Raw genomic sequence first — 11,158 nt, 5'->3', positions numbered from 1 at the left:
ACAATCACTTCCGCCGGCACCATACCATTCAATTCCGATATCACATTAGATAATGTTTTATGTGTTCCTTCTTTTCACTTAAATCTCATGTCTGCTAGTCAAGTCACTGATTCTCTAAAATGTTGTGCCATTTTGTTTCCCACCTTTTGTGTCTTGCAGGACTTAGCTACGGGGAAGATGATTGGATCGGGTAAGCAACGTGATGGTCTTTATTACATGTCACCGTTGCAACGGACGCCCATCTCCTGTCAAGTTTCCCATTCCACCAATTTATGGCATATGAGACTTGGCCATCCTTCGCCTACTCGCCTTAAATTAGTCTTTCCCTCATTATTCTCGAATAATATTTCTTTTGATAATAATTGTAATGTTTGTCCCATAGCCAAGCAAACTAGACTTCCGTTTCCTTCAAGTTTTATATCCACTCATAATCCATTTAATTTACTTCATTGTGATATTTGGGGACCTCATAAAATTCCCACGCATTCAGGAGCTCGATTCTTTCTCACCATTGTGGATGATTTTACTAGATGCACATGGATTTTTTTGATGAAATATAAATCTGAAACTCAAGACCTTTTAAAATCATTCATTACCTTTGCTCATACTCAATTTCATGCCAAAATCAAAGCCATACGAGTTGATAATGGGTCTGAATTTTTGTCCATGAAAGTTTTTTTCCAAACCAATGGCATTGAATATCAACGCACCTGTGTTTACACCTCGCAACAAAATGGGGTTGTCAAACGTAAGCATAGGCACATAATCACTGTTGCACGTAGCTTATTATTTCAATCTCACTTACCCCTTTCTTTTTGGGGTGAATGCGTTTCCACCGCTGTCTACCTCATTAATCGATTACCATCCCCTTTGTTATCCAATAAATCTCCTTTCGAATTATTATACAAGCATTCACCATCTTTTGATCACTTGAAATTTTTTGGTTGTTTGTGCTTCTCCACTGTTGTTCATCCCACACACAAATTTGACCCTCGTGCTAAGCGTTGTATTTTTGTTGGTTACCCAACTGGTCAGAAAGGTTACAAACTTTATGATTTAGAGTCTAAAACCTTCTTTGTCAGTCGTGATGTTAAATTTTTTGAAAACACCTTTCCTTTCCACTCTATGTCCCCTTCACCCCCCCCGAGGATATCCCTGCCATACCGTCCATTCCCATCTCAACTGATACACTTAGCCCCTCAATTCTACCACTCAAGGACCCTATCCACATTAATATTTCCCCACCCATCACTTCCTCCACCCCATCTCATCCTGAAGCCGTCCCATCTTCTCCTAGACCCCACCATTCAATCAGTCATCATTCACCCCTCCATCATATTTCTAACCCCCCATCAGACTCTCTCCCTCCCTACACCGACCCTACCCACCATTCCTACCCCATTCCGTCAGACACCTCTTCTCCTCTCGCCACATTATCCTCTCCACCCCCATGCCAGTCCCATCGTCCTAAACAACCTCTGGTTTGGCATAAAGACTATCACGTGACTAACCAAGTCAGTCATTTTCCTTCGCAGCCTCGTCATACCTTAGGTACTCGGTATCCTCTTTCTAATTTTCTTTCCTACTCACGTCTTTCTCCTACCCACTGTGCTTTTCTAGCTACCATTACAGGTCCCATCGAGCCTACATCCTATGCTCAGGCTATCATTGATCCCAATTGGCGACAGGCTATGCATGCTGAATTAGAGGCTTTACAACACAATAATACCTGGAGCATGGTTCCCCTCCCTGCTGGTCACAAACCCATTGGATGCAAATGGGTTTATAAAATCAAATACAAGTCTGATGGTACCATTGAGTGGTACAAGGCTCGTCTTGGTGCAAAAGGATACACTTAAGTTGAAGGGCATCGACTATCAGGAAACTTTTTCTCCTACTGCCAAACTCACCACTCTCCGCTGTCTCCTTACGGTCGCTGTTGCCCGTCATTGGTTCGTCCATCAATTAGACGTTCAAAATGCATTTTTACATGGTGATTTGCATGAGCTTGTCTTCATGGAACCTCCTTCTGGTCTTCGCCGACAAGGGGAGAACGTTGTATGTCGGCTCAACAAATCTCTCTACGGACTCAAACAAGCCTCTAGAAATTGGTTTTCCACATTTTCAGCTACCATTCAGAAAGCTGGCTATCAACAATCAAACGCTGATTATTCTCTTTTTACCAAGGCTCAAGGTACTTCATTCACTGTTGTCCTCATCTATGTAGATGACATACTTCTTACAGGAAATGATCTTCAAGAGATGGAACGACTCAAAACATTTCTCCTCACACGCTTCCGCATCAAAGACCTTGGTGATTTAAAATATTTTTTGGGGATTGAATTCTCTCGTTCTAAGAAAGACATTTTCATGTTTCAAAGAAAATATGCACTAGATATTTTGCAGGATTCTGGACTTACGGGGGCACGTCCAGACAAGTTTCCAATGGAACAAAATTTGAAACTCACTCCCACTGATGGAGCATTGTTAGATGATCCCACCAAGTACAGAAGACTAGTTGGACACTTGATTTATCTTACTGGCACCAGGCTTGACATAGTCATTGCAATTCGCACATTAAGTCAATTTATGCATGAGCCTCGCAAACCTCATTGGGATGCAGCTTTACGAATTCTCAGGTATATCAAAGGCACTCCTGGTCAAGGCTTGTTATTCCCTGCCTTTGATAATCTTGAGTTAAAGGCCTTTTGTGATTCTGATTGGGGAGGTTGTCGTGCAACTAGAAGGTCAGTTACAGGATATTGTGTTTTTCTTTGAAATTCTCTCTTCTCATGGAAGTCCAAGAAACAAGACAATGTTTCCAGATCGTCTGCAGAAGCCGAATATCGGGCTATGGCGAACACTTGTTTAGAATTAACTTGGTTGTGTTATATATTGCAAGATTTGCAGGTTCCACGAAAGGCTCCCATACCATTATTTTGCGACAATCAAGCCGCCCTGTATATTGCAGCTAATCCCGTTTTTCATGAGCGGACGAAGCATATTGAAATTGATTGTCACATTGTTCGAGAAAAACTGCAAGCTGGGATGATCAGTCCTTCATATATTCCCACACGTTTCCAGTTAGCAGATTTATTTACTAAGGCCTTGGGGAAAGATCACTTTGTGACATTACACAACAAGTTGGGACTTCATAACATTCACTCTCCAACTTGAGGGGGAGTATTAGGAAATATTATACGGTATTATATGTAAATATCTTGTATTATATTTACCTAAATAGGTTTGAGTCAAATCCCACTAAATATGGCTCACTGTTCCCTAGCCTTTAATGTAGGGTTGAATAGTTGACTTATGATGTATATATATTGTACAACAATGTAATAAACAAGGCATTCAATCTGCCATTCTCATAGCCTTTTCAGTGTTCAGTCATCTCAACAGAACCTGCCTGGTAGTTGACCTTTGATTTGATTAAACAACGCTCTTCTATCCTTGTTGGTTATTTAAGTCTCGGTGAATGAGGAATCTCTATTATTTCGTCACAAGAGATCATCTCATCATCTTCGGCGAAGTGAGGTATTCCTAAGTTACCCTTTTTTCGGCACAACGAAAGCCAAATCAATTATTGAATTTTGCAGCAAGATTAACAACCTTGCCGTTAAGTTCTAAGAACCATAGGCATAAAGTGTTCCTTCCTCGGCCATAGTCGCTTGGTTCAGAAGTCAGCAGGGCGATTCTACCCCGCCACCACATTCATCTTACTAGCTCGATTCACCCCGGTGACAAGTTGGCACACCAACATCAACCATAAGAAAGACGTAGTTAGCTCTTAGTTTCTCGGCCTATGCACCACGTAGGCGTGATAGTTTTTAGGGCTCAACATTTTGGCACGCTAGGTGGGACGCAATGCTAAAACTATGATGTTCATATGATATTCCAATATTATGATCTGGCGTTATTTGGCCAATTGAACGACCTCTAAATTTGATAGAAGGCGAAAAAGATCCTTGACGCACACGCAAAGAGGCAAAAGTCTTTCTTCCAAATGATAAAGGTGAAAGCTCATAGCGCGTTGCAAAAACAACAGTTAAAAGAAGATAGAGCCTGATTTAATGCGTGGCTCAATGAGATCATTTCCTTTTGTTCTCGGGTTCAAATTGATTCCATTTGAAGTGCGGTTGGATAAAAAGGGCAAGGGACAATTTTCCGCTCCAGCCAAGCCTAAGAAAATTGTCAATTTGGCTGAAGAAGGAGTTAGGCCACTTGTTCTTTTGTCTGAAATTGAAAATTTGGTTGGCCTAGAAGAAAAAACGCTAGGCCACCTATTTTTTTTGCCAATATTGAATATTTGGTTGGCTTAGAAGGAAACCTTTTTGATGATTTGTCAGAGGAATTTTCCAATGACAAACAAGGCTGAAACATGGCCTTAGATGAAGAAACCATCTCAATTGAGATTATTGGTAATTCCGCTAATATGGAGCAATCTTGTTCAGGTGAATTGTTCAAGTTAAAAGTCAAACTTGGCAAAGCAATTATGCTCGGGGGCATAATAACTCGGCCTGTTCTGCAACCGAGTATTACAAACATTTGTCGGGTGTGTTGTGATTTCATCTCGAAACCTGAAACAAAATAAAATCGACATTGGTGATACAAAAATATCTCGGCTTGAAATAAAGTATCGTTGGCCTCCTCCTCATTATGTATAAGCCACTTTTATTTTCGTTTGTTAAACTTATGTTCTTTTTATTTTTTTAATCCATCTGGCTGCTTGAGCCGATGCGAAGAAAATAGGGGGAAACTTCATGCTGACTTGCAAAAATAAGGGGAATCCACCATGATTCTTCGTATGGAGCATTAAAGCATTTGGTGGGATTTTGTCACTACCAAACATACTAGAATGTTTTTTGTAGAATAAGTATTCGGCGGTGAGGTTTGTAGACTAGTGGCCATTCACTATAATTCTCGGCTTAGTTTTTTCATTATGTTGCAGTCCTATTAGATTAGGAATGTGATTGTGTAAATCCTAATAGATATGGGAATATCTCTTATATTCCTATTAGGAGTAGTAGATTACCTATTAAATGTTGTAATCCTAAAGGGTAAGGAATTAACCTTCCCTACTACTATAAATAAAGGCACAATGGGGTGGAATAACACACACCCACAATTACACATCTCTCTTCTTTTCTCTCTATGCCGCACCCTCTCTCTCTATGGCCTCCTTAATTGTTCAGTAAATTGTGCCTACAACATGTTATCAGCACGCTTTTGACGCTGTGCTAAAAAGAGTTTATTTTTCAATCAGGGGAGTTTACATTTTAATCATTCTTATTATGATTAATTTACTATTTTATTGAATTGATCTACGTGCTATTGATTCAATTTAATTTTTCTATGCTGAATGTGATACAACACATTGGAGATGCAATTTCGACTTTCCGAGATGGATCTTCTACAAATTCAAAGACTTTTGTTGTTCTCTGCCAATCAGGTACGCTTAAAATAAAGTAAGATATTTGAAATGACCTTGAAGCATGAAAACATTCCCCATGATGCATGAACCCCCCTATGTTTATATTTTCCTTCCGATATATATATTGTATATGTTCGTATATTTGTCAGTATATATATATATATTTGTTTCATGCATTACACAATTAAATCGCTATGTGGAATTTGTGAGTGAAATTATATTCATAAATTAGAAGCATATTAGGGTTTCTACAACACTAGAAATTTCGAAAAAAAAAAGTAAAAAAAAGAAGGGAAATTGGACATCATGCGACACCACGACCGTGAGGACCACTTTGCTGGCCCGAAGCCCAGTCATTTGGAGACACTCCTCAAAACGACATTGCTTCGATGTATGGACCTTGGAAACAACCCTCTGGGCTTTACTATGGAATACATAGACACACCAGGCCGAAGGCCTGACCGGTTTAACTAGGGCCCGTAGCCCAACTCCATAAAGGAAACCTGGAGCATTTCCCTTTTGGACCTATCCCATGCTCTCGGCCCAAATCTGCCTGCAGCAATATGCTGCTGGACCTTGTCCTACATCCCGGCCCATCTTTGCTACAAGCCTGCAGCTTGCATGCCCAATTGGGCTACTTTTGCAACCTGCCCGAGCCCAGCCCGCAACTTGAGGTTACATGAGCTTGTCTAAAGTAGCAGCCAGTAATCCAATGTTGGGCTGCCTTATTTTCTCGGCCCAAAGCCAATTTTTGGCTTGTTTTTTTCTTCTTTTCAACCCATATTTATGGTGCCCTACTCACGGCACCCAAGCCTAATGTTATTGGGTTATGGCTTTTGGAATCTAATGCTAATTTTTGGCATTATAAATAATGTTAACCTGAATGTTATAATTATTTTTGCTTCTACAATCGACCCTGTATGGTCCGATCTATTGAATTAATTAAAAGTGACCTGCAATCCATTAATCTGATAATGAATCCAAAATTATTGACTTGAAGATCACTTTTGGACATTAACGATTCAATAATTTATTTTTATACTTTGAACCATTGACATACTTTTGTAGTCCCGAAGCACTCACACTTGAGTTCTTGAAGCAACCCAAATCCACTACACTTAGTTGTAGGGACCTCTCTTTTATGAACTAAACGTTCATAAACTAAATTGAACCTGTAGTTTCAAATTTAGTGCCTTTGAAACCCTAAGTTTTCATAAAACAATACACCCATGAAAACCCGACGTTTTTCATGAAAACCATGTCCTAGAACTCGAATGTTCTAACTTTGATGCTTATGGATGATTCATTCCTATAACACCAATCACAATCTTGTTTCCTCCAATTCAGTGGATTGTCGAATTGTCACAAGTTCGATTTTCTTGATTTGGAAGTTTCTAATATAAACCACTTTATGTGGGGTACAAGAAGTGAATCTCCACTTGACCATCAAGAAGCTGAGAAACCATTGAAGCCAACAATGGCATGGAAGAGCTGAATAAGCCTCCGCCATGATCTTCATTCAAAGACTTATGCTCAAAGCATTACAAATGGAAATACCTCTCGATCGAGGATTCCATGGCTCTTTGGCTCGCTCATACGGACTATCTAATCATGAAAGGCATTGCCTGAAGTGCACCACGATTACGTTCATGAATGAGTACAATTCTGAAGTTTATAAATCCGATCGAATTTTGACTGGAAAATATTTTTCTCGTCTTTCCTTATTTCTAACTCGCCCCTGAAGTAGCAGTGTAGATAGCGGAAGTGTACCAAATTCTCGGATCCGATTACTACCACAAACATGAGAGAAAGGTATAAACCCAGTTCGGCTGAAGTTTACTGAATAGCTTGACCCAATTCGGTCAAAGCCTACTGAATGGTGATGCACTACTTTGGCGGGGATACATTGAATGGCATATTCTCTCACAATCCAATTTCGATTTTGTTTTTATAACATATGGTAGAATCAGGGCCTGCTAAGGTTTAGCATCATGCCTGAAGCATGATCGTTGGTACCTGAGACCTAAAACTTCAAGAATAAGGGATAGTATTCCCAAACCTCAACCCTGCAGAATCTACTTCCATCTTGATGGAATAGATCATTGGTTGTGCACCTGTTCATGCCCCTACCAATTTTGTTGAGGAGTACCATTCAAGTAATCAATATGTGAGACTAATTTTGCTTCACCAAAAATCGTTGGAAAAGCAAAATTTTGACATGGATGGCATTGTTGGCCGAATTCCCTTAGTAAACCATTTACTTTGTGAACATTTTTCCATGTTCTTGGATTTATGTTTGGTGTTTGTTTTACTTATGGATAATCTTATTGATATTCTCCTCGAATATGAGTTAATTGAATCATATTTCTTAATACATGTGATCGATTCAATTAAACACGTGATTAGGTAGGAATGTGGGAAAGTTAGTTCTCTGGATGAATGCGTACTACGCACACTAACTTTACACCTAAATGACATCTCTAACAATGACTTCATGTCTATCCAACCTAATTAAGAGCATTGTCACGCTTCTCGTTGTAGGAATGGTATCGAATTACCATTTAAGGGACCTTAAATTCTCCCTGACGTTGAGTTTTTAAGGATATTTGAGATGACGATGATCATAAATGAAACCACTGAAGAAAATAGAGTGAAAATATTTGCACCACCTTCAAAAAATGAGCCTGCAGCTTTGATTTGGGGCTAATAGGTTGTCTCCCAACTGGAAACATGCCACATGTGGCCGGCTTAGAGCTGGGTGATTAAGCAGTCTACTTGTTTTGGCATGACCTTTTGGGTCACTTAGATCGAACAATGATGCTACGACTCATCTCCTTACCCGAAGTAAGGATCGTGTGCCTACAAGCACACTTTGCCAAAACCCGCTCGTTTTGGGAAATTTGATTTCTAAATCATCCCAGGCAAAGATATGAAACGACTTCTTTTTCATAGTGGATTCGAGGGAATATATGTGGACTAATCCAACCAAAATGCGGATCATATAAACACTTATGTTTTCATTGATGAATTGACAAACTGGTCACATGTTTGTCCACACATATTATTGCTAAACCTTCTGGCCGATTAAGGGTTCGCCACCCTACTTATCCCATAAAGTCTGGAAGAGTAGATAATGCCAGAGAGTTTACATTGATGGTTTTCGATAAAGTATTGCATGTATTTTAGGTTTATAATTGAACGTCGAATTCCCATGCTCATCTCAAATAGCCTCGCCTAGTGATCATAAAGCGCAATTTAAATGATCACCCAGATTTTGGCAAACATACCAAGTTTTCGGTTTCTACCTAGGGCTATGCAATCTTTATACGCAGTTATGTTGGTCCGCCTTGAGGCCCATTACCACCCAACCTATATGATGTTACAGTTGGTTACTGGGTACGAACCTGACGATTTTCATATTTACGCATTTGGGTGTGCATTCCATGTGCCAAGTTGCGCTGTGACAACGTACCACCATGGGTCCTCAAAGAAGGATGTGTATCTTTTGTCGATCATAATTCTCCTTCACAGTAGCTCTCTTATCTCTTTACCGCTCATTTACGGGTTGTCACTTTAATAAGACAGTCTTTTCGCCGTTAGGGGGAGATAAGAACGTCAACGTTCCTGTAAAACGACGCGAAGTTGTGTGGACGTTGCTCACTATGTCTTATCTCGATCCCTATACCGCCCAATGAATGTCTTTCTTCTCTTAAACCAGTTGTGCAAGGATATTGATATGGCTATTGCGAAGTTTTAGTGGGCAAATTCCAGCAAGGATCGTGGTGTACATTGGATCAATTGGGATGACATGAGGTTGTCTAAGGCTGAGGGTGACATGTGGTTTAAGAACACTGGGGACTTTAATCTTGCCCTTCTTACTAAGTGGCGCTTAATCAAGGATTCAGATTCCTTATAGGCCCGGGTGTTGAAAGACCGATATTTCCCTCATTTTTCTTTCCTTGAAGCAAAGAAGGGTGGTCATGCCTCTTGGATTTGGTTTAGCCTATTGGAGGGGAGAGACCTGATATTTACAGTGCGCACTGGCAAATCTGAAGTGGTCGGCAGATATGACTTTGGTAGGATTTTTGTGTCCCTGACCTTGCAAATAGTCACCCTACTTACGATGAGATGATGGATATGGGCCAAACTATGAACTCAATCATTAACCATGATGCTGGGGTTTGGTAGCTGGAGGCGATTTCTAATGTGATATTAGGGGAGGACAGATGTGAAATCAAGAAAATCTACTTTGGCAATCCTGATTTGCCCGACCGCCTTATCTGGCTAGCGGACAAGAAGGGAAACTATTCGGTCAAATCTGGATCTAGGTGGGTTTATGATAGGGGTGGAAAATGGAGAGCCCAGCGCCCCTCATCCTTTTGTCCAACTAACCCCTCTGTCTGGAAGCAGGTGTGAGGGTTGGAGGCACCCCCCAAGGTGTGAAATTTCTTATGGCAGGGGAACTGGAGAGTTGTGGCTACAACCCTGACATTGGGTTGAGGCAGTGTGGTTCGATGAGCACGATGAGTCTGTAGTGCATCTCATCCTTCTGTGCCATTGGGTTGAGGCAGTGTGGTTCGATGGTCTTTTCAGTTTTCGGATCAATCACGCCTCTATCGTTTCCCTTGACATTTAGCTACTTGGGTTGGGGAGATCAGATTTTGGGAGTAAACAGGAGAAGTTGAGGATTTATTCTCTAGTTGTCTTCATCTACTGGCATATATGGAAATCGAGATGTAGGGTTATTTTTTAGTGTCATTAACCTTCCCATTTCGTTATTATCTTGTTTGTCAGGACTATCTTTGATTGTTTTGTGACTGCAACAAGGTCACGAGTCACAGCTCTATCTTTCTGATCGCATGCGTCTAATAGGTATGTGTCGTAGTTTTCTCCTCATCCTCCTAGTTCAAGATCAATGTGGATGCACGTTGGAAGTTGGGGGTGGGTCGGGGTTTTGTAGGCATGGTGGTCCAGGATAACCGGCGGGAGTGTCACGAGGTTACTAGGATGGGGATTATTGCTTCCAACACACTCATGGTTAAGGATTTGGCAGTTTGTAAGGGCTGTGTTCTCGCTCAGCCGAGGAACCTTACCCACATTATTGTGGAATTTAATTTCAAGCACGTAATTTTGTTTCTAAATTACACCTTGGAGTGTAACACCTGGGAGGTTTTTCCTATCCTTACCTGGGCTTCAGCATTATAGAAATTCTTTTAGGCCTGCACTTGGTGTTGGGTCCTAAGATTAACAAATGTAGCAGCGGACTTTGTGGCATCATACTTCTGTTTGGGGATGCGCGATTCAAATTGGGTCGATTAACCCCTATCCTCGCTCATGGGAATCTTGAACAAGAACGTCTTTCGTTGCCTCCCGTTGTCCATAAGAGTAGTGCACGTATAGGACTGACACGATAGCCTTTTGGCAGCGTCTTGTAATCTTTATACCTTGCTTGCTCTTTTATTATAATGCTGCTAGCCTTCTCTGGCTTTCTATGTTTCTCTTTGGCTTCTAGCCCTGGTTAATGAATTTCCGTTTCATAAAAAAAAAAGGTTCTCGACCTACACATTCAACTTTTTCTTTCCCTGCACCCTTCGTGGGTTATCTTTGTTTTTCGTGTAGCCATAGCTTGAACTTTCAATTCGAACTGTTACTTGTTTATTTTTTTCAATTATAAAATGATTTTAATCTTCTCACACTTATCATAATTTTAAATTTTCTCGC

Source organism: Malus sylvestris, chromosome 17 (genome assembly GCF_916048215.2).
Source record: "Malus sylvestris chromosome 17, drMalSylv7.2, whole genome shotgun sequence".
NCBI classification, from domain to species: Eukaryota; Viridiplantae; Streptophyta; class Magnoliopsida; order Rosales; family Rosaceae; genus Malus; species Malus sylvestris.
This window is presented reverse-complemented; position numbering follows the sequence as displayed.